At 41.1% G+C, this 24,670-nt stretch overlaps 1 pseudogene; it reads left to right on the top strand.

Annotated features, from left to right (window-relative positions):
- Positions 1 to 346: 346 nt before the first annotated feature.
- On the top strand, positions 347 to 16,405 carry LOC105922957 (annotated as a pseudogene).
- Positions 16,406 to 24,670: the final 8,265 nt, after the last annotated feature.

Genomic DNA, 24,670 nt, shown 5'->3' with positions numbered 1-24,670 from the left:
ACATTTGGGATTTGGCTCCTAATATGAGGGATTTTACTTCTTACTTAACTCATCTAATACATACATAGATATGTTTTGAAGTTTAATAAACCCACAAAGGGTTTTAATAAGATTCAAAGAGGTACCTCTAAGATACAATAAGCTTCGCAAAATACAACATGCATGAGAAAAAATAGGGGACGTTGCTAAAAGAAATTCATTTTGCACCAAAATGTAAATATACGTGATGTAAGCATAGAGCATCTTAAGAAATTATTCAAATGGCTGTATCTGGATTATACTAATATTGTGGTGGCCATAGGCAGTAATAAAAGCATTAGAAGGATTGCGCACGCTCTCAGAAACCATGCACGAGTACTCCGGAATCTCTAACCCGTTCGAGGGGTGGATGACTGGTGAGTTTTGCAAGTGAAATAGTCTGATCATCTCTTTTTATCTCTCTTGCAGCATTTGTAGCAATATTGATTACATGTGGTTGTTGTTGCATGCAATGCATTTGCTCATTGACGGTCCGCCTCATATTCTCCACCATTGAAACAGAACCCCAGAGTCATGATGCCTTTGTTAGTCACAGTACCTGAGGAGGAGAACGCGGACACTGGGTTTGAGCTGATGCATGTATAAGATTTAACCAGAAGTATTACTGTTTTTGGGAAAATATGTGTTTTTCTTTTATTACTTATTACCATTACAATATAATCAAGTATTTACCAAAGGTGTCATAACAAACCAGTAAATTTTGGGTTTTCTACTGCAATAGTTTACGGGTGAACTCTTAAAAGAGTTCAAAAGGGGGAATTGTGGAATGTATTAACTTTGATTCATTTTTTAGTACACATTTATGAAGGTATAACATGCTTTTAATGTGCAATATATTTGCTTTGAGGCCTGTCTGTTTGTCAGAAGAAGAGAATGTGAATAGGTTCTGTGTATGAGTATCAGGAGAACGTTTCAAGGCCAGTCCAGGCAGTGGGAAAGAACAGAAACTCCGGTTCACATGCAGCTGGAGAAAATAACGAGGGAAGATAGTTATTAGGAAGTAAGATAGCGATATGATGTGTGCGTCATTAATTGTGTGACTTTGTATAATCTATGTTCTAACTTTAATAAAAACCAGCCTGAGCGGGGAGAGGTCAGAGTTGTTGCCCGGAATCGGCAGGTGTACCATCTCTCCCTTTTGCAAAAGGTGAAACTAAAATAATAACTCAGCCATGGACGCAGAATTTCAAAGTCCTGCACAACGAATTAACGAACCCGGGGAAGCAGACGGCTTCAACACTACCCACAGCTTTCTTTAAGAACGTTTTGCCTGTCATAACGTCTGATTTGACTCAGATAATAAAGATGTCCCTTCTATTGAGTGTTTTCCTCCAGTCTCTAACAACAGAAATTATCAAACCACTGCCGAAAAAGAACAATCTAGACAGACTGCTACTGCAAAATTACAGGCCAATCTCAAACTTCCCCTTTATCAATAACATTATTAAAAAAAGCTGTGTTTCAATAATTAAATACCTTCTTAACAATGACCAGCTGCTATTAAAACTACTCTGTGACAAATTAAGGATATAAAACTGCTAAATGTGTACACTCACCTCCTTACTGCTACTGGTGGCAGAGTGTCTTGCCTTGCTGCACACAACCCACACCTTAAACAATCCCAGGCAAAAGTAAAAGGTCCCACATCAGACCAGCACCTTTCATTGGTGAAACTAAAGCAACTTGTACATAAAATAACCCAAGTAAATGTGTATCAAAATATGTGCTGGGTTTTTCAAAAGCCGGGGGCTCTGTGCATTCAATGAAAGAGCAGGATTTGTAGGCTGCTGTGATTGATGACATTTTAGGAGTTTAGAATTGACATTTTTAAATCTAAGTAGTTATTTGACTATGAGGAAACTAAATCTCCAAGGACAACTAAGGCTCCACTTTCAGATATATTTAAGTAGGATTTCTGTTTTTTTGTTGTTGTTGTTAAGGTCTTACTGCTCACCATTTCTCCTGGTGTAATATTTCTTTTTTTTAAATAAGTGATCATACCTTTTGAAGTCCACACACTACTGCATTCATTCTTAGATCGAAAAAGCTTGCAGCAAGATCTGAAGCGATGTTTTGTTCCTGTTAGCTATGGACTTTGTGCATTAGATTGAGGTCGTCTCAGGAGAAAGTCTGTTAGTTTTGCTTTTTTTTAATTTCATTTCATGTTACTTTTAGAGCTACTTTTGTCACCAGTGCGTTTGTATACAAAGCAGTTTTATTTAAAATGCAAACACTCCATAGTCAATTACATTTTTTTATGTACCTTTATGTTCATATGCAACATTTTTAGTCTTGTAGTTGTGTTCAAGTTCCTGCCAAAACATGCTCTACTTTCATAAACTTCTAAAAATAACACTGGGAAACCAGCTAAGATGTGTTAAGGGGGTTAATTTTCCTCACAAATGCATTAAACTGAATGGTTGAACAGTGCAAAAAATATTCATAGGTGTCATTTATTAAATACTATTGAAAAAATTAAATATACAACACACATTAAAGAAAAAAACACTCTTAAACAAACTTGGTCATACGTAATTCCCCGTTGTTAAGATATAGTAGATGCTTTTTCTGTAAATAAGAGATAAGATAAGATAAGCTTTATTGATCTCACAGTGGAGAAATTCACTTGTCCCATCGGCTCAATAGTCAAAAGTCAGAAGAAGGTGTCAAAGTAGGTAAGTAGAATCAGTTAGATACAGTTATACAGCTATATACAATATACAATTCTGTACACTCCTATGTATAAATGTTATTGCACATATGTTATTATACAGTTTATACAGGACTATTGCACAGGCTTATTGCACAGTTTATACAGTTTATACAGGATTATTGCACAGGCTTAATGCACGGATTATAGCACCTTGTTTAAATAGCTTATTGCACATAAGTTATTACAGTTATTGTTGCAGCTATGTTGCATGGTTGCAGTCGTTACTCTAATAGTTACACTTATAAAGCTATGATCAGGTAGCAGCAGGAATGAGTGACCTTTATAACATAATAATATAACACCATAATAATAATAATAATAATAATAATAATAATAATAATAATAATAATAATAATAATAAACACAGCACATTATTGCACGTAGTTACTGCAAAACACTTGTTACAGTAATTGTAACTGTTATACAGTTATATGTATAGTCCAGAGATTAAATTTACATGAGTTGCATATTATTGTACATTAGTTATTGCATATTACTAATAACGGTTATGGTCACAGTTACAGTGCAGCATTGTATAATCTGGTTGCAGCAGGGATGAATGACCTACGGTAGCGCTCCTTTTTACAGACAGGGTGTTTTAGTCTGGCACTAAAGGAGCTGCTCAGCTCCTCTACAGTCTGTTGCAGGGGGTGGAAGGTGTTGTCCATGATGGATGTGAGCTTGGACAGCACCCTCCTCTCTGCCACTTCCTCCACTGAGTCCAGAGGGCAGCCCAGGACAGAAGTGGCCTTCCTCACCAGCTTATTCAGCCTCTTTCTGTCCCGCTCTGCACTGCCAGGAGCCCAGCAGACAACAGCGTAGAGGAGGGCCGAGGCCACCACAGAGTCATAAAAAGTTTTTAGCAGAGGCCTGCTCACTCCAAAGGACCTCAGCCTCCTCAGGAGGTGGAGGCGGCTCTGGCCCTTCTTATACAGAGCGTCTGTGTTATGAGTCCAGTCCAGCTTATTGTTGACGTGAACACCCAGGTATTTGAAACTCTCCACAGTTTCTATGTCCTGCTCCTGGATGTTCACGGGTGAGTGAGGTGGGGGTCTTCTCCTGAAGTTGATCACCATCTCCTTGGTCTTGCTGGTGTTTAAACACAAATAGTTCTTCTCACACCAGTCCACAAAATCCATGATGACCGACCGGTACTCCAGCTCGTTCCCCTCAGACACACAGCCCACAATGGCTGAGTCATCAGAGAACTTCTGAAGGTGGCAGCTGTCCGTGTTGTAGGTGAAGTCCGAGGTGTATAGGGTGAAGAGAAACGGAGACAGAACGGTGCCCTGGGGGGCCCCGGTGCTGCAGAGCGCCACCTCTGACTGACAGCCGTGCAGCTGCACGTACTAAGGGTGGTTAGTGAGGTAGTCCATGGTCCAGTCAGCTAGGTGTTTGTCCACCCCAGCGTCCTCCAGCTTCTCCCTCAGCAGCACCGGTCTGATGGTGTTGAAAGCGCTGGAGAAGTCAAAGAACATGACTCTCACAGCGCTCCCGGTGGTCTCCAGGTGGGTGAGCGCCCGCTGCAGCAGGTAGATGATGGCGTCCTCTACTCCGATGTTGGGCCGGTAGGCAAACTGCAGCGGGTCAAGGGTGGGGCTCACCATGGTGCGAAGGTGAGCTAGGATGAGGCGCTCCATGGTCTTCATCAGGTGGGAGGTCAGGGTGACTGGTCTGAAGTGGGCCGGTTCCCTGGCGTGCGGCGTTTTGGGAACTGGCACCACACAGGAGGTCTTCCACAGGGTGGGCACCACCCCCAGGCTGAGGCTCAGGTTGTAGATGTAGCTGAGGACCTCGCAGAGCTCATCTGCACAGGCCCTCAGCAGCCTGGGGGGGATGCCGTCCGGACCGGGGGCTTTCCTTTGTTTCAGCCTCATCAGCTGACCTCTCACCAGCATTGGTGAGACTGTGAGGGGGGAGGGAGGCAGGGCCGGAGGTGTGGATGGCTCTGGTGTTGGTGATGGTGACAGCAGGGGGGAGGGTAGGTCTCTGGATGGCTGGTCGTTGGAGTTGTGTGGAGAGTTTAGGGCAGGGAGGGGTCCGGTGTTTGGGGACTCGAAACGGGTGAAGAACCTGTTAAGTTCATCTGCAGACTTGGTGTCACCGTCTGCAGCCCTGCTGGTCTTCTGCCCAAAGCCAGACATGTTCTTCAGGCCTCTCCACACATCTCTCCACACATGAAGGTAAGAGATGCCCAAGTCCCTTTTTGAATACTTCCGCTGCTCAGCAGGCTCATGTGGAAAAATCTCCCAAATCCACTCTGGTCTTTATTTTTCTACTGAGGCCTTCCTCTTCTTCTCATAAACTTGTAAGACAGTTTGCTTCTTGTGACCCTTAGCCATTTTCAAAGTACAGTGAGAGCAGCGGAGCTATGAATGGTGGAAACTGAAGCCAACTGAAAAAATAAAAACTAGAAGTGCGCAGCAAGAGGAAACTAATCAGGAACAAGCATGCCATTAGTGTTATGAGAGCGCGTCACAATGATTGGCATGTGGGACAACCAATAGATAGGATCCCCCCAGAACTCGAAGCTGAAAATGGATCGTCCACTGTATCTTTAAATCAGCCAAAATTGAATTAAATAATTTCATTTATTTCATGTTTCACTTGACGAACCTAGGGGTGAATTTACAACACAGAGGTTAAAAAAAATTAAATAAATAAATCATAGCCCGATCTAAAGAAACTGAAAAGGTTTGACAAAAAAGTAATTGACATGTACAGGTCTGGAAAGGGTTACAATGGAGTTCATAAGGTTTTAGGACTCCGGTAAATCATAGTAACAAAGGAATTTTCAATAAATGGAGAACACGGAACAGTGGTGAACCTTTCTAAGATTACTTAAAGCACATGGATGAATCATCCAACAGGTCATAAAAGCTTGCCTTAGACTGAGCAAAAACACTGACCAAAGAATAGAAAACAAAGGCAATTCTCACATTTTCTACAAGAATAATGATCCCTAAAACTGTATAAAATATTCTGTGGATTAATGAGACTAAAGGAAGGCGTGTTTCCTACTCTATCTAGTATAAAACTAAAATATTCCAGAATATCTTTTATTAGTGAAAAAGATTTTAGTGTGATGGTGTGGGGCTGCTTTGGTGCTTTAATTCAATTCAATTCAATTTTATTTATATAGCACCAAATTCATGAAACATGTCATCTCAAGGCACTTTAAAAGGTCAAATTCAATCATATTATAGAGATTGGGTCAGATTTTACAGATTGGTCAAAATTTTCCTATATAAGGGAACCAGTTCCGACAAGCAGCAATCACTCCTGGAGAAGCGTAGAGCCACAGGGAGAGTCGTCTGCACTGTCCATGGCTTTGCAGCAATCCCTCATATTAAGCAAGCATGAAACGACAGCGGAAAGAAAAACTGCCCATTAACGTTGTAGGAGCCATTTTTCCTTTCCTGTGTTTATCGCCACCAGGGGGCGTATTTCATTTTTGACTTCTGAGTGTCTGATGGGGGATGGGGTTATTTAAAGTCAACCATGATTGTGTTCAGGTGTTGCTAATGGGAAGAGGCAACAGTTTTCTACTGTGCTTGGTTTAGATTGAAGGGAAATGTTTGTGGATCTAAATGGAAATATTGAGAATATGGACATTGTGCTAACAATAAATGACTATCATAAGTCAAACTAAAGATCGGATTACGAATCTTAATTGAGCGCACGTAAAACCAACGCCTTTCAGAAACAACAACCAGTAGCCTAAAATAGAGGATTTTAGCCGCTACATTTAGGTAGAAAACTGCTTCATTTGGAAGATCCACCAATCCTTTTGCATTGTGGTGTTAAGAAGCCGCAAAGTAAACGCCGCACCGAAGCAGCTATTGGAGCCGCCGGTCAAAGTGAGCGCAGAGGAGCGATTGGGAACCTGTCGTCCGAACCAGAACCGCAGAGGAGCGAAAGGAAATCCGCAGCCGCACAGGAGCGATCGATACCGGACGATGGTAACGGAGCTGCATGGATCGAGCTATTGGAGCCACTGAGATTCGGAGCAGCGGACATCAGGACGCAGATGATCAATGCCGGCCAACGCACCATTGGGGTATGTGAGTCAGCGCTGATATCTATGAATGGCCATTAGTATTATGTGTGCACACAAAAATCCAACCTTAAAGGGGAAGTCCGGTCAACAAAGAAAAATCAGGGTATCATTAGCTATAACTAAAACTAATACGTTTGTGGTTATTTAATGAACTTATCTTTAATCAATAAGAAAATAAAAACATAAATTGTCGTCTGAATCACTGTGTATGGGGGCTGACATTACTGCCCATATTTGGGCAGTAAGGGGCGTTTGACATCACATCCTGGGGCGTGGAAAAGCGGAAGCGGCGACAGCATTTCTCTCCGCTTTCCATGCAAAGTCAATAGGAGCCGTTCTACACAGCTGCGATCATCAATAATTTTTTCGGATTTCCAGAGGACTTCACCGCTGACATTCCCAAGAGCTTTTGCTAAAGCAACAATGCCCATGTGCATGGCCATTGGATGTTCCAACACAACTGGTAAAAGTAGAAAAAACATTGCTTATTTCAACTTCCCAAATCATGAGCCACCGGGCTCGTTGCTGGATTGCCAACTTGAAGAGAACGGATTTGCCATCTAACTTCTGGCCAGAGAGAAAACACGTCATATGCAGTGACCATTTTGAAGAAGAATGTTTTGAACATGACATGAGAGCGAGGATTTTCGGTAAGTTATTTTTTATTTTAGAATTTTTTATTTAGAATTTGCGGGGATGGTCACCGAGCAGAAGGGCGGAGGGATACCACATCACATGTGGTATCCCTCCGCCCTAGCATGTGCTGGAACGCTCTTATATTTTAATATTTATACAATAATGACCACCTGCCCTACTTACCAGAGGCCAAATATATAACTTAAGTCACTTCAGCGATCTCTCCTCCGCTGTGTGTGTGTGTGTGTGCGCTCTGCTGCAGCGCCGGCAAAGCCGTGCTGCGGCGGAGCGCGCACACACACACACACACACACACACACACACACACACACACACACACACACACACACGTGTTTACATATATACTGTAGGACCCGACTGAGTTTGCACTGGAAATAGGTACGCTGGATTCCGTCAAAAGTCCGGTTTCTGTCAAGAAACTCTTCTAAAAAAGACCATATCGCTATCAGATGATGATAGCTCCACGGAACTCTCATCACTGTCACTAAGTACTTCATCACTCTCTGCTTCGTACAGAGCACCAGTCGTCGCCATCTTGGAAAATAGTGCGCCGTGACAAACAGAGCGTTGAAACTTGCTCAACTGCGGGTCCGCCGAGTGACGTCAAAAAATGGGAGGTGACAGTACCATTCTTGACCAAGATGGATTCCTCCACATAAACATGATTAAATGAAAATTATTCATAATTAAAAAAACGTATAATTTTTTGCACAGTATGTAGTAGTTTTATATTTAAAGTACTTTCAGCAGTTTGAATTCTGATTTTGACCGGACTTCTCCTTTAAATCCAATGCATTGGTAGCAGACTGAAGAATGCTTAAACAAAAAGAGAGCTCTCTATAAACAAATAAATAAGCTATAAACTGTTGGCAATAATGGCAGAAGAGAACATTGATCTGGATCAAGAGGGTCAAAGTAACATTGTGGGTAAAGAGGAAAATCCTCAATGGGAGACTGAAAAAAGACAGGTGAAATTAACAGCCAAAGCTTTGTTGGTGAAAATCAGTAACTTAGAAAGTGAAAGAAAAACAAAGTTAAATAAGCTCACAAAATTAAAACAAACTATTACAGTGTTGAAAAATGACAAAGGGTGTGTAAATGACGTTAAGGTGGAATTTAAAAGGTTTTTGGGTTTGTCTGAAGAAGCACAAAAGGTACACCAAGGTTTGTTGGGATTATTGCCTGTGGATGAAGCACAGAAGCATGACATGTGGTTTCAAGCTAAAATGTTGAATGTTCATGATTTTGTTGCTGCTACTCATAAATGGTTGGCTGAGGCTCAAGGTTGCTGAGCCGGTGTGCCTGATGGTATTAAAGAAAATGAGAGTAAAAATAATAATGAAGCTGAGCCAAAGACTGCCAGTGGTGTCATGACCATGGGGGAGGAGGAGCCACAGATTGAACCTCATGACAGCGTTTTAAATGTTTCCTTAAGGTATTTTAGAAAAGGTGGGAGTCAAATGGGTTCTTCAATAGCAACCAGCAAATCTTCAAGACTTTCTGAACAAATAAAAGCGGAAGCAGAAAGTGCTGCACTCCTGGCATGTGCAGCTGCTTTAAAGGAGAAGCATGCACTGGAGGAGCAGGAATACCTGTTAAAGAAAAGAAAGGAACAACTTGAGATGGACACTAAAATAGCTGCTGCTAATGCCAAGCTAAAGGTGCTAGAGGGCAGCACTAAAGGTAGCATTACATCTAAGCATTCTGATGGAATGGATTCATATGTTAGAAAAGGTGCTAGACCCAAGATCAAACCTACTTTACTCCTTTCACAAGCTTCACAGGTGGTTACCAAACCTGCAAAGAACCTTCAAGAAGATGCCAGACTGCTGTTGGATAAAGAGGTTGAGTTGGATCTAAGTACAGCCTATAAAAGGAATATTCCACCTCAAGTGGATGACACTGTTTTCAATCCTTTGGTGTCAAAAATGGCTCCCCCTGCTGTCCAAACTTCTAAAGCTTCTGTTATTTTATCCGATCTCAATGTTACCACTCAGAACAGACTGCTTCCATCAAATCAAAATCAACCTGCTGGAGACCTTTACAATTTGCTGAAACAACAGAATGACATAACGGCTCTTCTGGTACAAATGCAAACAAGCCAGTTACTGCCACACCGAGAAATTCCCATCTATGACGGAGATCCTTTACAGTTCAACTCCTTTATGAAAGCCTTTGAACATTGTGTGGAAGCAAAGAGCAGTTGTAAAGGAGACTGCTTGTACTACCTGGAACAGTACACCAAGGGGCAACCAAGAGACCTCGTACGTAGCTGCCTTCACATGACTGCCGAAAGAGGATATGCTGTGGCCAAGCAACTCCTCAAAGAACATTTTGGCAATGAATTTAATATTACTGCAGCCTACATGGAAAAGGTCACTGGTTGGCCTAACATTACAGGTGAAGATGCTAAAGCATTAAAGGCATTTGGACTATTTCTTCGTGAATGCAATGGAATGGAGGAACTGCAGTATTTGGACGAATTAAGCATGCCAGCTAACATGAAAATCTTGGTTCAGAAGTTTCCGTTTAAACTAAGAGAAAAATGGAGAACAAAAGCAAATGAGATTTTTGAGAGAACTAGTCAAAGACCATGTTTCAGAGATATTGTTGCTTTTATTGAATACCAGATTAGAATAATCTCAGATCCAGTTTTTGGAGATATACAGGACTTACAATCTGCTAGGGGAATCATAAGACTAAACAAACCTCAAATAAAGTCACAGTTTAAAAGAAACAGCTTTGTCACCCATGTTTCTGTTAAAGATGACTGGAACATGCCTTCTCTAAAAAATGAAGTAACTATTGCTGACAAATCTAATTATTTATCCTGTCTGTATTGTACACAGGATGGTCATGTATTGGAACAATGTCGACAATTAGGAAAGAGGTCACACAGGGAAAAACTAGACTTTTTAAAGGACAAAGGTTTATGTTTTGGTTGCTTGGATACAGGACATTTAAGCAAGAACTGTGATAAGCGCATCGCTTGCAAATACTGTAACCAAAAACATCCCAGCATTTTGCACATTGGACAGAAGGAAAAAAAAACATCAGAAAGAGTTGGATCAGGCAGAAAGAGTTGGATCAGGCAGCAAATTTTGATGCGTTTGTGGGCACAAACGCATCAAAATTAATGGAACCTTGGGAGGTGATTAATAGTCAGGGTGAAGGGCCCTATGCAATCAGAAGTCTCCTAGGATGGGTTTTAAATGCTTCAGCAGAAAGTTGCAAGGATCTCGAAAATGGCTACCCTTCAGTTCATGTCAACAGAACTACAGTTGATAAAATTGCAGAGCTGAGGGCAGAATACGGAGTCCTCCAACGGACCGAGGAGATCCTCAAGCAGAGACACGACACCGTCCAGCACAAACTGCAAACAGTGGAAGCTGAGAAGGGCATCTCTGGGTACAGCAACACTCAAGAGGAGCTGGAGAGGGTGTCTGCCATCAAGAGCGAAATCGATGAGAAGAAGGGTCGCACTCTGGATGACATGTCTGAAATGGTGAAGAAGTTGAACTTCATAATTGCGGAGAAAAAAATCCGCTCTTGCACCAATTATTAAAGAGCTGAGGTCCCTGAGACAGCGGCGAGGGGAGCTGAACCAAGAGTACGAGGAGAAGAAGGCCCAGTACGAAAGCTGTGCTGCTGGTTCGGAGAGCAACAGATCCAAACTGGAACGAGAGGTGAAAGCACTGAGGGAGGAAATGGCACAGATGGAGAACCGATGCCATTACATCAACGCCATGTCAGAGACATGAGACAGAGACATTGAGATGCAAATTCAGCGGGCAGCTGAAGAGATGAAGGCCTACGTGTCTTCTGATCTGCTAGAAAAGAAGAAGGCCATCAGGGAAGTGTACATGAAGAACATTGCAGAACAGGAATTACATGGCAAGAAGTTATGCGAGGAGCACAAGCTCATGAAGAGAAAACCAGCCTTTTCGCCAGGACTGTTTGACAAAAAGGATCTTTATGCTAAAAGAAGGTGGAAACAAATCCAATACATTTCAGATCTCTTTTGGAAACGTTGGATTCGAGAATATCTACCGTTATTACAAGAACGGCAAAAATGGATAAAGAAACAAAGGTGCTTCACCCCTGGGGATGTGGTGGCAGTAATGGACTCCACAACACCTCGAGGGTCTTGGATATTAGGAAAGGTTATTAAAACTTTTCCAGATAAAAAGGGTCTGGTGCGAGTGGTTCAACTTCAAACAAAAAACATAATTGAAAGACCTATAACAAAAATTTGTCTGTTATGTGAAGCTACAAACTGATAAACAAGAATAATGAATGTGTAAACCTGATTTGCCTCTTATGTATACTTATATGTAGACATATGTTTATCCTGGCTCCTAGTAATTTAAGTTTGATAATTGCTATGTCTTTTGCCACACGCAATTAGGGGCTGGCGTGTAGGAGCCATTTTTCCTTTCCTGTGTTTATCGCCACCAGGGGGCGTATTTAATTTTTGACTTCTGAGTGTCTGATGGGGGATGGGGTTATTTAAAGTCAACCATGATTGTGTTCAGGTGTTGTTAATGGGAAGAGGCAACAGTTTTCTACTGTGCTTGGTTTAGATTGAAGGGAAATGTTTGTGGATCTAAATGGAAATATTGAGAATATGGACATTGTGCTAACAATAAATGACTTTATCATAAGTCAAACTAAAGATCAGATTACGAATCTTAATCGAGCGCACGTAAAACCCACGCCTTTCAGAAACAACAACCAGTAGCCTAAAATAGAGGATTTTAGCCGCTACAAACGGGAAGGAAAAACCTCCAGCAGAACCAGAAGCAGGCTCAGATTGAACGTTCATCTGCCTCGACCGCCTGGGGGTTAGAGAAGACAGAGCAGAGACACAACAAGAAAGACAAACAAGCACAGAAGCACACATTGTTCCAGTAATCGGTTCTACATTAGATGGTAATAGTGGGTGATCTGTCTTCCCTGGATGATGTCACAGCTAACACAACGCCAGACCAGATGTACCTTCTATGAAGAAAAAAGAGAGAGAACAAAAAGTTAAAAGCTGAAATGACAACAGGCATTCCAATGCAATGCAAAACTGGAGAACGGTAGACTGGAGAACAGTAGAACTCAATAGAGCGAGAAAAAGGCCCTGATGTCCTCCAGTAGCCTAAGCCTATAGCAGCATAACTATAGTGATAACTCAGAGTAACATGAGCCACTCTAACTATAAGCTTTGTCAAAAAGGAAAGTTTTAAGATTAGTCTTAAAAGTAGACAGGGTGTCTGCCTCACGGACCAAAACTGGGAGTTGGTTCCACAGGAGAGGAGCCTGATAACTAAAGGATCTGCCTTCCATTCTACTTTTAGAGACTCAAGGAACCACCAGCAGTGTGAGGGACCTGGAGTTACTAAACAGTTGCTAAACAGTCTCATTCAGGGTATTAAGCTCCAGCAGTTGCAAGCAAAGTGTAAGACTGGAATGACCTGGAAATGTAAACCCTTTTTCCAGGCTTAAATTCTATGAATATGAATATTAACAGCAAGCAAAAATGTTCAAAGAAATTATTGTTGTTGGTGTGAAAGCTCAGAATTAGATGTGTGTGGGTGAGAGAGAGTGAAAAAATGAACAGAACTTGAAATGTACATTTTTTATTAATTTGTATGTAATACCATGTCTATCTTTGTTTAAGAGGCAAAAAAATATATATATAACGGCATGAAAACATATTTTTTTTACACATTTATTTACACATTGTGTAAACATCAGGGCGTCATGATTAGTAATTTAGCCATTATAGTCCAGAGTTTAACATTTGGCACTCGGATGTTTTCATTCCAATTCTCAAAAGTGCTTAAAAAAATAACAAAAATATTTTTTGTACAAGCATCTATTTTATTAGTGTCATTTATTGCAAAATTGCATATTAAAATGCCCAAACAGGCTATTACACGATCAGAAATAAAAGGATAAAAAATGCGATTAATATAAATACATGTCGTGTCCTTCACATTTGTTAATTAAAATTTTGTTGTCTGTTTTTAAAGAGTATTAATACGTTTTCTGCTCGAAGCGGTTAAAGTAAACTAATACCCACTCCCGAGTCCAGACAGTAGATGGCGCAAGTTTAAAAACAATAGTGTAACCTACTGGATCTAGCTATTTACCTGAAAGAGCACCTGCTAGCTAACCAAGTAATGAATGAGAACGTGTGGCAGCATGAACGTCAACAAAGTATTTTGTCATATTTCGGCCCGAAAAATCAACAGAAAAGGTCAAGAGTAGATGACGGGACAAACAGTCATTAGTTGTGCGGCAAACTAATGAGTTTGTAGAGGGCCGCACTTGGGCTGACGCGGTGACTTCCTCACTGTCCGACGCGTGCTTCAATAAACTCCAAATCGCTTCTGGTGGTTGCAATCATCCGTTTATTCCACTTGACAGCTATGCTTCGACTTTACAGATACTGACACATACTGACCAGGCTAAACCCATTCGTTGTTGCCAACAATAAGCGACATTATAGCACGGTCAACCAGTGTTGTAGTCAAGTCACTATGCCTCGAGTCCGAGTCCAGGTTCGAGTCACCAGTGTTCAAGTCCGAGTCAAGTCCAAGTCATTAAAAAAAAAATCAGAGTCGAGTCTGAGTCGAGTCCACTACTCATCCGAGTCGAGTCACTATTGATCCAAGTTCGTTGTAGGAACATGCCGTGACGTGTGATGTATGACATGAAGCAGTAACATTCCATTGCACTAATAACTCTTTCGCTGTAGTTACCCTTGGTTTTACTCGGTAAAACGACTGCTTTTTCCAAGTCTAATACATCTCCTAACCATGGTTTTTAAACATTGTTGTTATGGAACGTGCAACAGCAACTCGAGGTACGCTGATAGGCCGCATATGAAGGATGTTAAAGCCGCAAGCGGCGTCGATCGGCCCTCGCAGCCAAGCGCACTCCGGCCACCGCCGCGGCTCCGGCTCGCGGGGTTCGCGCACTGCCGGCCGGCCGCCACCGCAGATGCTGTCACGCATTTTCCTCGCCCGTCCACCGGGCGATTCCCACAAACGCGTTCGGCAGCGTTCCCCCATTACTCACAACAAATCTGGTGCAGACCAGTCGATGCAGCGAGGAGATACAGCCGTTGGATAATGATAATGCATTTGGCCACCGGGCCGGACTAAATTGTTCGGCGGGCCGGAAAATTTATACCGATTCCTGGACGGTGACTACAAACAGAAAAAAAAAAAACGTCCAATGACGCCATGAACGCCGAGCAGGAGAAAAACAATGACTTACCGTTCTATCAACTCGGCCCGTTTTCCAGTCTTTCCGAGCCCTCGACACTCAAGCCATCGTTTGAGCTGAACGTTGGTATGTTGTTCCACAGTTCTACCAGTAAAATGGCCGCCTGGACATCCTTTTGTGAAAGTTTAACAGCTGTAAAGTCGGTGATATTGTTGTATCTGTTGCATGTGTAATGGCTGGTTGCTACGTGCGCTCTCACACTGTTTGCCCAACCTTAGCGGCAAGGGCCGTTGCTCATGAGATGGTGACGTCACGTGCGCGGTACGACAATTAGATATTAAAATCATACACCAAATAATATTCTAATGACATATTAAAATTATAGCCTAATGATATAAAAAAAAGTTGAGTCTTTTTCTCAATTTCCGAGTCAGAATGATCTGAATGTAGGAGTCCGAGTCCAAGTTCGAGTCATCAGTGCTCAAGTCCAAGTCAAGTCACGAGTCTCTAAATCTAGCTAATGACTCGGACTCGAGTTCGAGTCTCAGACTCGAGTACTACAACACTGCGGTCAACAGAAATTACGACCTACACCGACGCACCCACTTCCTCATACATACAAAAATCCAGCGCGTCAGTTTGGCTCCCATTCAAACCTTGGTGACAGTCACGCCCCTCCTGACACACCCATCACCCTCACACCAGACCATGAGCTCCCGTCACATCAATAATTACTAATTTCAATCATATGGCTCTTACATTCCGGCCCCTAATTATTACAAAGATAATAATTATTACTGTGTTAACACTGTAAGAGATAAGACTACGAAACACAATCATAAATTTCCTCAGCATCAAATTTATCTTAATCAATCATTTAGAATAAGCAATCAACTAGAGAAAGGAAAATCACTGGTTAACAGAAAGGAGAGAAAAGTTTGTTAAATGTTCATGGCATTGCCGCCTCCTGAAGCAGACACAACTTGGTAATGGGTCTTTCCAGGAAGCTTGTCTTGGTCTTGATGCGAACTGTCCGCACAAGTCCTCCTTTATCTGGAACAATATTCACAACTCTACCCATTAACCAAGAGTTGCGTGGAGCGGAGTCGTCCACGATGAGGACGACATCTCCTGGAAAAAAGTTCCGTCTTGTTCTTTGCCACTTCTGCCGTTCTTGTAGTTGAGGCAAGTATTCCTTTAACCAACGCTTCCAGAAGAGATCCGCCATATATTGCACCTGTCTCCATCTTCGCCGAGCGTAGACATCATTCTTGGAAAACACTCCTGGTGGCAATAAAGGCATGGTCTTTAAAAGAAGAAGATGATTTGGAGTTAGTGCTTCCAGGTCATGGGCATCAGTAGAGGCTTTGGTTATAGGTCGACTATTGATGATAGCCTCAACTTCGCAGAAAACTGTCCCAAGACTTTCTTCATCAAGACTCTGTGTTCTCAAAACAGAATTTAACACTTTCCGAACAGACTTAATAAGACTTTCCATGGTGTGAGCCAGTAGGGGGATTGAAAGACCATTTTATTCCTTTCTGAAGGAGAGTATTATTGATTAGAGTTTGATTCCATCTTTCAATTTCTTTTCTTAACTCGCGTTCAGCTCCTACAAAGTTGGTTCCATTGTCAGAACGCAGCTCCAGCACTTGACCACGTCTAGCAATAAATCTTCGGAGCCCATTGATGAAGGAATCAGTATCCAGTGATGACAACATCTCAAGGTGAACTGCTCTTATTGCCATGCAGGTAAAGATGACTCCATATCGTTTCAACAGGCTCCTTCCACGCTTAATTTCAAAGGGACCAAAACAATCCACACCAACACAAGTAAATGGGGGTTTGTCTGGACACACTCGTTCCTGTGGAAGGTCTGCCATCCTTTGACTTCCTGGTACAGCATGGAGTCTTCGACAAATCATGCATTTTGATAGGGTCTTCCTGATTGCAACGCTGGCACCTGGGATCCAATACTTTTGACGCAGTTCAGCAAGCATACGATTACGTCCACCATGGCCTGTCTGATGATGTATATGCCGCAGTAAAATTTCTGAGATGTGAAGGTCTTTAGCCAATATGACTGGGTATTTAGCTTCAGCAGGCATAGCTGCTTTGCTTAGCCTTCCACCAACTCTTAGTACACCACCTTCAAGAACAGGATCAAGCTTATAGAGCTGGCTTGTTTTCTTCACACCTTCATGTTTCTGTAAACTTGTCATTTCCTCTGAATATCGCTTTCTTTGACAATAGCAGATGATAGCACTCTCAGCCTTTCCAAACTCCTCCACTGATAAGGCTCCCAATGCAACATTTTTCTTGTACACATTCATTTCTTTCTTCAATCTTTCTTGAAATTTAACATCATCAAGCCTGAAATTTGCAAGGTCCAACTTCAGTTGTGCTCTCTTTTGAGCAAGTTTGGACAGTAATTGTTTAAACCTGAGTAGCCACCCAACCATTGTTTTCAATTTATCCCAAGAGGAAAATGAATGAATGAAGTCCAAAATCGGATCCACTTGTTCATTGGTGCATGTCGCATTAACAGAAACCAATGTCTTAACCTCTGGATCTTCTAGATCCTCCAGAGCAAAACGACTTATGTCCTCAGGATTTACAGGCCATTTCCATTCAGGGCCATGAAGAAACTTTGGTCCCGACACCCAGGTATTAGCCTTCAAAAGAGACTCCACACTTGTTCCTCTGGATGCCAGATCTGCTGGATTAATACTGGTAGCAACGTACCTCCACTGTGAAGGATTTGACAAATTGAGTATTTCTCCAACTCGATTTGTCACAAAAGTCTTAAACCTCAATCTTTCATTTTTGATGTACTTCAAAACTGAAGTACTATCAGTCCAGAATACTGAGTCTTGTAGTTCCATCCTTAACTCCTTCTTCAACAGCTTATCCATACGGCTGGCAACCACTGCAGCAGTCAACTCCATGTGAGGGATGGTGATGGGTTTCAGTGGAGCTACTCGGGCTTTACCCATTACAAATGCACAATGCACTTGTCCATCAGCATTACACTGCAACAGGTAGCTCACTGTTCCATATCCATTCTGGCTTGCATCACTGAAATGATGTAGCTGCAAACTTGTGGCTTGTCCAAAGTCCTGTGGTTTCAGACATCTGTTAACTCCAAACCGTTCAAGCCGATGAAGTCCTTCCAACCAGTTTTTCCACTTCTGGACCATATCATGTGGCAAAGGATCATCCCAGCCAACGTGTCTTCTGCTTAGCTCTTATAGAATCCCCTTTGCGACTAAGACAACTGGTGCCAGAAATCCAAGAGGATCGTAGATGGAACTTATGATGGACAAGACTCCTCGTCTTGTCAGAGGTCTATCTTTGAGAATGATCTTGAATTTCAGCAGGTCTGATTGTACACACCACTGTATTCCCAACACACGCTCCACAGGTAGATCATCATTATCCAAATCCAGGTTCTTTACCTCAATGGATCTTTCATGCTGTGGTATAACAGTAAGAACACTGCGTCGGTTACTTATCCATTTGAGAAGTTGAAATCCGCCTTTCTTGCACAAAGCACGGAGTTCTTGATATAATGAGACAGCTTCCTCTTCTGTGCTCACAGAGACCAAACAGTCATCCACATAAAAGTTGTGAAGCACCGCATCTATGACATTTGGTGTAAACATCTTTTGATTGTCCTCTGCACACCTTCTCAGTGCAAAACATGCACAGTTTGGAGATGATGTAGCTCCAAAAAGATGTGCAACCATTCGGTACTCCACCAGATGCTGATCATATTCTCCATTTGGCCACCAGAGAAATCTCAACAGAGTCAGATGGTTGTACTCGGACCTGGTGAAACATGGCCTCAATGTCCGCTGTGATAACAACAGGTTCCTTCCTGAATCTGGTGATTACACCAACCAATGAACTGGTGAGGTTTGGACCTTGTAAAAGCTGGCCGTTTAAAGATTTTCCTCCAAATGCTACACCACAGTCAAACACAACTCTTATCTTTTTCTTGTGAGGATGATATACTCCATGGTGTGGTATATACCAAACCCTCCCATCACACCATTCAAGACTGTCAACCGAGACTCTTTCAGCATAACCCTTGGAAATTATATCATTCATGAAGTAAGTATAATCAGAAAGAAATTGATGGTTTTTAATAAACTTCCTTCTGAGATTCAAAACACGCTGTTCAGCCAATTTCCTATTGTTGGGCATTTTCAGATCTTTGTCTCAGAGGTAAAGCAATGGTGTAATGTCCCTCTTCCAGCTTAATTGACTCTGTAACTAGCTCCATGAACTGATTATCTTCTCTGGACCAACCAGGTTGTTCATCTCGAGAACATTCAGGAAAATCAACCTTCAGTTGTTGTTGCCATAAGTTCTCAAGTCTTGACACAGAAATTCTGTTAACAGTAACCGTTGATTGTAGCTCTCTGGTGTCGACATCACCGTCTCCTCTGAGAGGTCCATTCACTGTCCACCCAAAAATTGTTCTAACTGAATAGGGACCTCCATTTTGGCTTCGGATGACATCCCAAAGCTCCAGCGCTTTAGGCACATTGGTCCCAATAAGCAAATCAACTCCTGAATTGATTTCAGTTATCCTCAAATTTTTCAGATGTGGCCATCTTTCAATATCTTCTTGATGGGGGATGTTGCTGTTATGAACGGGCATACTTCTCTGTGTGAATAAGTCAGGTAATTCACAAAAGATGTCTTCATTCAACCCAGCAATTTCCAAATCTGACACAATGTTGCTTCCGACCACCCTTTCTTGACCCATTGTCCGTAAAAGGATGTTTGTATGTCTCCCAGAGACATATAATCTGTTCATCAGTTCTTCGGTGCAGAATGAGGCAGAGCTTCCAGGATCTAAAAAGGCATATGTTATTATTGTCTTCTGGCTCTTTGTAGACTTCACTCTGACTGGTAAAATAGAGAGTACAGCCATGCTCACCGGCCCCAGTTAGACCACTGGATTGAGCAGAGATGGAAGCACTTCCACTTGTTGTCTCCACTTCCTTCTTCTTATGGACTGGACGAGTTTCCTTTTCTTTGGAGAAGACATGAAGCATGGTGGGATGTCTTAAACTACACACTTTACAGTGATGTCGCCTTTTACAGTCCTTGCTGATGTGCCCAGTGCATAAACAGCCAACACACCCTATTTTCTTTCAGAAATGTCAACTTCTCCCCATGTGTCCTCTTTTCCAATAGAGGGCATGTGTCCAAGGAATGTCCAGCTTCACAAAATAAACAACTCTTTATAACAGCTGTCTCTTATCCCTTCTTTACTTCAAAGTCAGCTTTCTTTTGCATATCTCCAACAATAGTAGCAAAACTACTTCCTTTTATCTTTAATCGCTGTTGTGATTTATAGATTCCTACATCCTTCTTTGGTCTAGATAAAGAATCTTGAATATCACCAAAAAGTGGATCACTGGCAATCTTCACTTGCCTTTCTACAAACCGAACAATGTCACTGAAAGTTACTCTTCTTTTGAACTTCTCTTGCAAATCACACACATCATTTCTCCATTTGTCCCGCAGTTTAAAGGGCAGTTTTTTGAGGATTGCTTGCATGTTGGCAGGAACATCCAACTCATGCATACAGCCATTGTTTTCCATCACATTACAGCATTCTCTGAGCAGAAAGCTGAATGCTTGTAAAGCTTCTACATCTTCTGCTTGCAAAGCCGGCCATGACAAAACCTTATTCATATATGCAGCAATTACTTTCAATGAACAACCAAAATGTTCTTGAAGTAGAGATTTAGCTTTAGCATATCCAGGATCACTGGGCATATGAACACAGCTTCTTACTAGGTCATGGGGCTGGCCTCTAGTGTACTGCTCCAGGAAGTATAAACAATCTTTGGCACTGTGCGCCTTTGTTTCAATGCTGTGTTCAAAAGCTGTCATGAATGTCTTAAATTGGAGTGGATCACCATCAAATATTGGTATGTCTCGTTTTGGCAGAAAAAATAAAGATTGTTGATTGACAAGCAAGCTTGTAATTTCATTCTGCCTTTCCAATACACTGAACAGTTGTTTATTTTCATCAACTGATAAAAATTTTTTATGATGTGATGATTGCGGCTGAGCTTGATGTAACATTCGATCTGTTGGAATTTCAACTTGTGTTGTTTTTGTCTTCACCTGGTCAGTCAATGTGTCTGGATTTTGTCTAACCTTTGTGTCTTTAACATTTAGATTTAAATTTAACATTTAGATATAGATTTAACATTTAGATTTAAATTTAACATTTAGATATATATTTAACATTTAGATATAGATTTAACATTTACATTTAACATTTAGATATAGATTTAACATTTAGATATAACATTTAGATATAGATTTAACATTTAGATATAGATTTAACATTTACATTTAACATTTACATTTAACATTTACATTTAACATTTAGATATAGATTTAACATTTAGATATAGATTTAACATTTAGATATAGATTTAACATTTAGATTTAAATTTAATATTTAGATATAGATTTTACATTTAGATTTAACATTTAACATTTAGATATAATTCAATTCAATTTCAATTCAATTTTATTTATATAGCGCCAAATCATGAAACATGTCATCTCAAGGCACTTTACAAAGTCAAGTTCAATCATATTATACAGATTGGGTCAGATTATACAGATTGGTCAAAAATGTCCTATATAAGGAAACCAGTTGATTGCATCAAAGTCCCAACAAGCAGCATTCACTCCTGGGGAAGCGTAGAGCCACAGGAAGAGTCATCTGCATTGTACATGGCTTTGCTGCAATCCCTCATACTGAGCAAGCATGAAGCGACAGTGGGAAGAAAAACCACCCATTAACGGGAAGGAAAAACCTCCGGCAGAACCGGGCTCAGTATGAACGGTCATCTGCCTCGACCGACTGGGGTTACAGAAGACAGAACAGAGACACAACAAGAGAAACAAAAAAAGCACAGAAGCACACATTGATCTAGTAATCTGTTCTACATTAGATGGAAGTAGCGGGTGAGCCGTCTTCTCTGGATGATGTCACAGTTAACAGAACGCCATACCAGGTGTACCTACTATGAAGAAAAAGAGAGAGAGCAAAAGTTAAAAGCTGAAATGACGACAGTCATTTCAATGTAATACAATGCAAAAACTGGAGAACAGTAGACTGAAGAACAGTAGAAATCAGTAGAGTGAGAAAATTAGACCCTGATGTCCTCCAGCAGCCTAGGCCTATCACAGCACAACTATAGAGATAGCTCAGGGTATGAGCCACTCTAACTATAAGCTTTGTCAAAAAGGAAAGTTTTAACATTAGTCTTAAAAATAGATAGGGTGTCTGCCTCACGGACCAAAACTGGGAGTTGGTTCCACAGGAGAGGAGCCTGATAGCTAAAGGATCTGCCTCCCATTCTACTTTTAGAGACTCTAGGAACCACCAGCAGACCTGCAGTCTGAGAGCGAAGTGCTCTGTTAGGAACATACGGGGTAATCAGAGCTCTGATATATGATGGAGCTTGATTATTAAGGGCTTTATACGTTAGAAGGAGAATTTTAAATTCTATTCTTGATTTAACAGGAAGCCAATGAAGGGAAGCTAAAATTGGAGACATATGATCCCTCTTATTGATTTTCATCAGAACTCTTGCCGCAGCATTTTGAATCAGCTGAAGACTTCGAACTGCATTTTGTGGACTTCCTGATAGTAAAGAATTACAATAGTCCAGCCTTGAAGTAACAAATGCATGGACTAGTTTTTCAGCATCACTCCTGGACAGAATGTTTCTAATTTTGGCGATATTCCGGAGGTGAAAAAAGGAAACTCTGGAAACCTGTTTAATATGGGATTTAAATGACATGTCTTGGTCGAAAACAACACCAAGATATTTAACTTTATTACCAGAGGCCAAGTTAATGCCATCCAGATTAAGGGATTGATTAAGAACTTTATTTTTTGAAGACTCTGGCCCAAAGATTACAACTTCTGTCTTGTCAGAATTTAAATGCAGGAAATTTAAAGTCATCCAGCTTTTGATGTCATCAAGACATGACTGCAGTCGAAGTAACTGATTGGATTCATCAGGATTTATGGATAAATATAGCTGAGTGTCATCAGCATAACAGTGGAAATTAATCCCATGCTGTCTGATAATTTTGCCAATCGGAAGCATATATATAGTAAATAGAATTGGTCCAAGGACTGAACCCTGTGGTACTCCACAAGTGACCCTAGAGTTTGAGGAAGATTTATTATTAACATGAACAAACTGGAATCTGTCCGACAGATAAGATTTAAACCAGCCTAATGCTTTTCCCTTAATCCCTACAGTATGCTCAAGTCTTTGTAGGAGAATATTGTGATCAACTGTATCAAATGCAGCACTGAGATCTAACAGGACAAGTATAGACACAAGTCCATTATCTGAGGCCATGAGAATATCATTGGTGACCTTCACCAGAGCTGTTTCAGTGCTATGATGAGCTCTGAAGCCTGACTGAAACTCCTCAAGTAGGTCATTACTTTGTAAATGTTCACATAGTTGATTAGCAACTACTTTCTCAAGAATTTTAGATAAGAAAAGAAGATTAGATATAGGTCTGTAATTTACTAACTCATCTTGATCAAGAGATGGTTTCTTAAGTAAAGGTTTAATAACAGCTACTTTAAAAGCCTGTGGTACATATCCATTTACCAAGGATAGATTAATCATGTCTAAAATAGGACCACTGATCAGAGGGAATACCTCCTTAAACAACTTGGTTGGGATTGGGTCTAACATACAGGTAGAAGGTTTAGATGAAGCTAAAATTTTAGATAGCTCAGAAAGCTCTACTGCTTTTAAACAGTTCAGACACTGCGCAGGTTCTAAGGATTCCTCCAATGCTGCCTCACTTACTGAGGATGAGGTAATCATGTTTGGGAGGATGCCAATTATTTTATTTTTAATGGAATCAATTTTATTTATGAAGAATCCCATAAAATCATTACTGCTAAGAGCTAAGGGAATGGATGGATCAACAGAGCTGTGGCTCTGGGTAAGTTTGGCAACTGTACTGAAGAGAAATCTAGGATTATTCTTATTCTCCTCAATTAATGATGAAAAATATGCTGCTCTAACTCTGCGAAGGGTCTTGTTATACAACAATAGACTGTTCTTCCAGATTAAGTAGGATTCCTCTTGGTGTGTAGAGCGCCATTTTCTCTCCAATTTCCTAACATTGTGCTTCAAGGAACGCAGCTCTGAATTAAACCAAGGAGCCAGCTTCCTGTGAATAATCACCTTCTTTTTCAAGGGAGCTACATTGTCTAATGCAGAACGCAATGACGAAGTCATACCGTTTACAAAGACATCTATTTGTGAATTGGAAGAAACAACATTGCTGCCATCTACAGGGCATTTCTGCAATACGGAGGATATTAAAAAGGGGACAGACTCTTTAAGTTTTGATACAGCATTATCCGATAAAGATCTACTATAATGGAACCCTCTTTTGGGGGTGGAGAACTCAGTTAGATTAAACTCAAATGTTATTAAAAAATGATCAGATAGGACAGGGTTGTGAGGAAATACTGTTAATTCTTCACAATCAATGCCATATGTCAGCACAAGGTCTAAAGTATGGAGCCAAGAGTGCGTCGGTTTATGCACATTTTGAGCAAAACCAATTGAATCTAGGATAGTTTTAAAGGCTACACTAAGGTTATCACATTCTGTGTCAACATGGATGTTAAAATCACCCACTATAATAGCCTTATCAGTATTTAACACCAAATCAGATAGGAAATCTGACAACTCATCCAAAAACTGAGTGTAAGGGCCTGGTGGACGATACAAAACAACAAACAGAAGAGGTTTTATTGCTTTGCAGTTTGGATGAGGGAAGCTGAGGGTTAAATGTTCAAAAGAACTGTAGTTATTAATTGGCCTGGGACTAATTAATAAATCAGACTGAAAGATGGTTGCCATATAGATTTAACATTT

The sequence above is a fragment of the Fundulus heteroclitus genome, unplaced genomic scaffold, assembly GCF_011125445.2.
Source record: "Fundulus heteroclitus isolate FHET01 unplaced genomic scaffold, MU-UCD_Fhet_4.1 scaffold_58, whole genome shotgun sequence".
Lineage (NCBI taxonomy): Eukaryota > Metazoa > Chordata > Actinopteri > Cyprinodontiformes > Fundulidae > Fundulus > Fundulus heteroclitus.
This window is presented reverse-complemented; position numbering and strand designations above follow the sequence as displayed.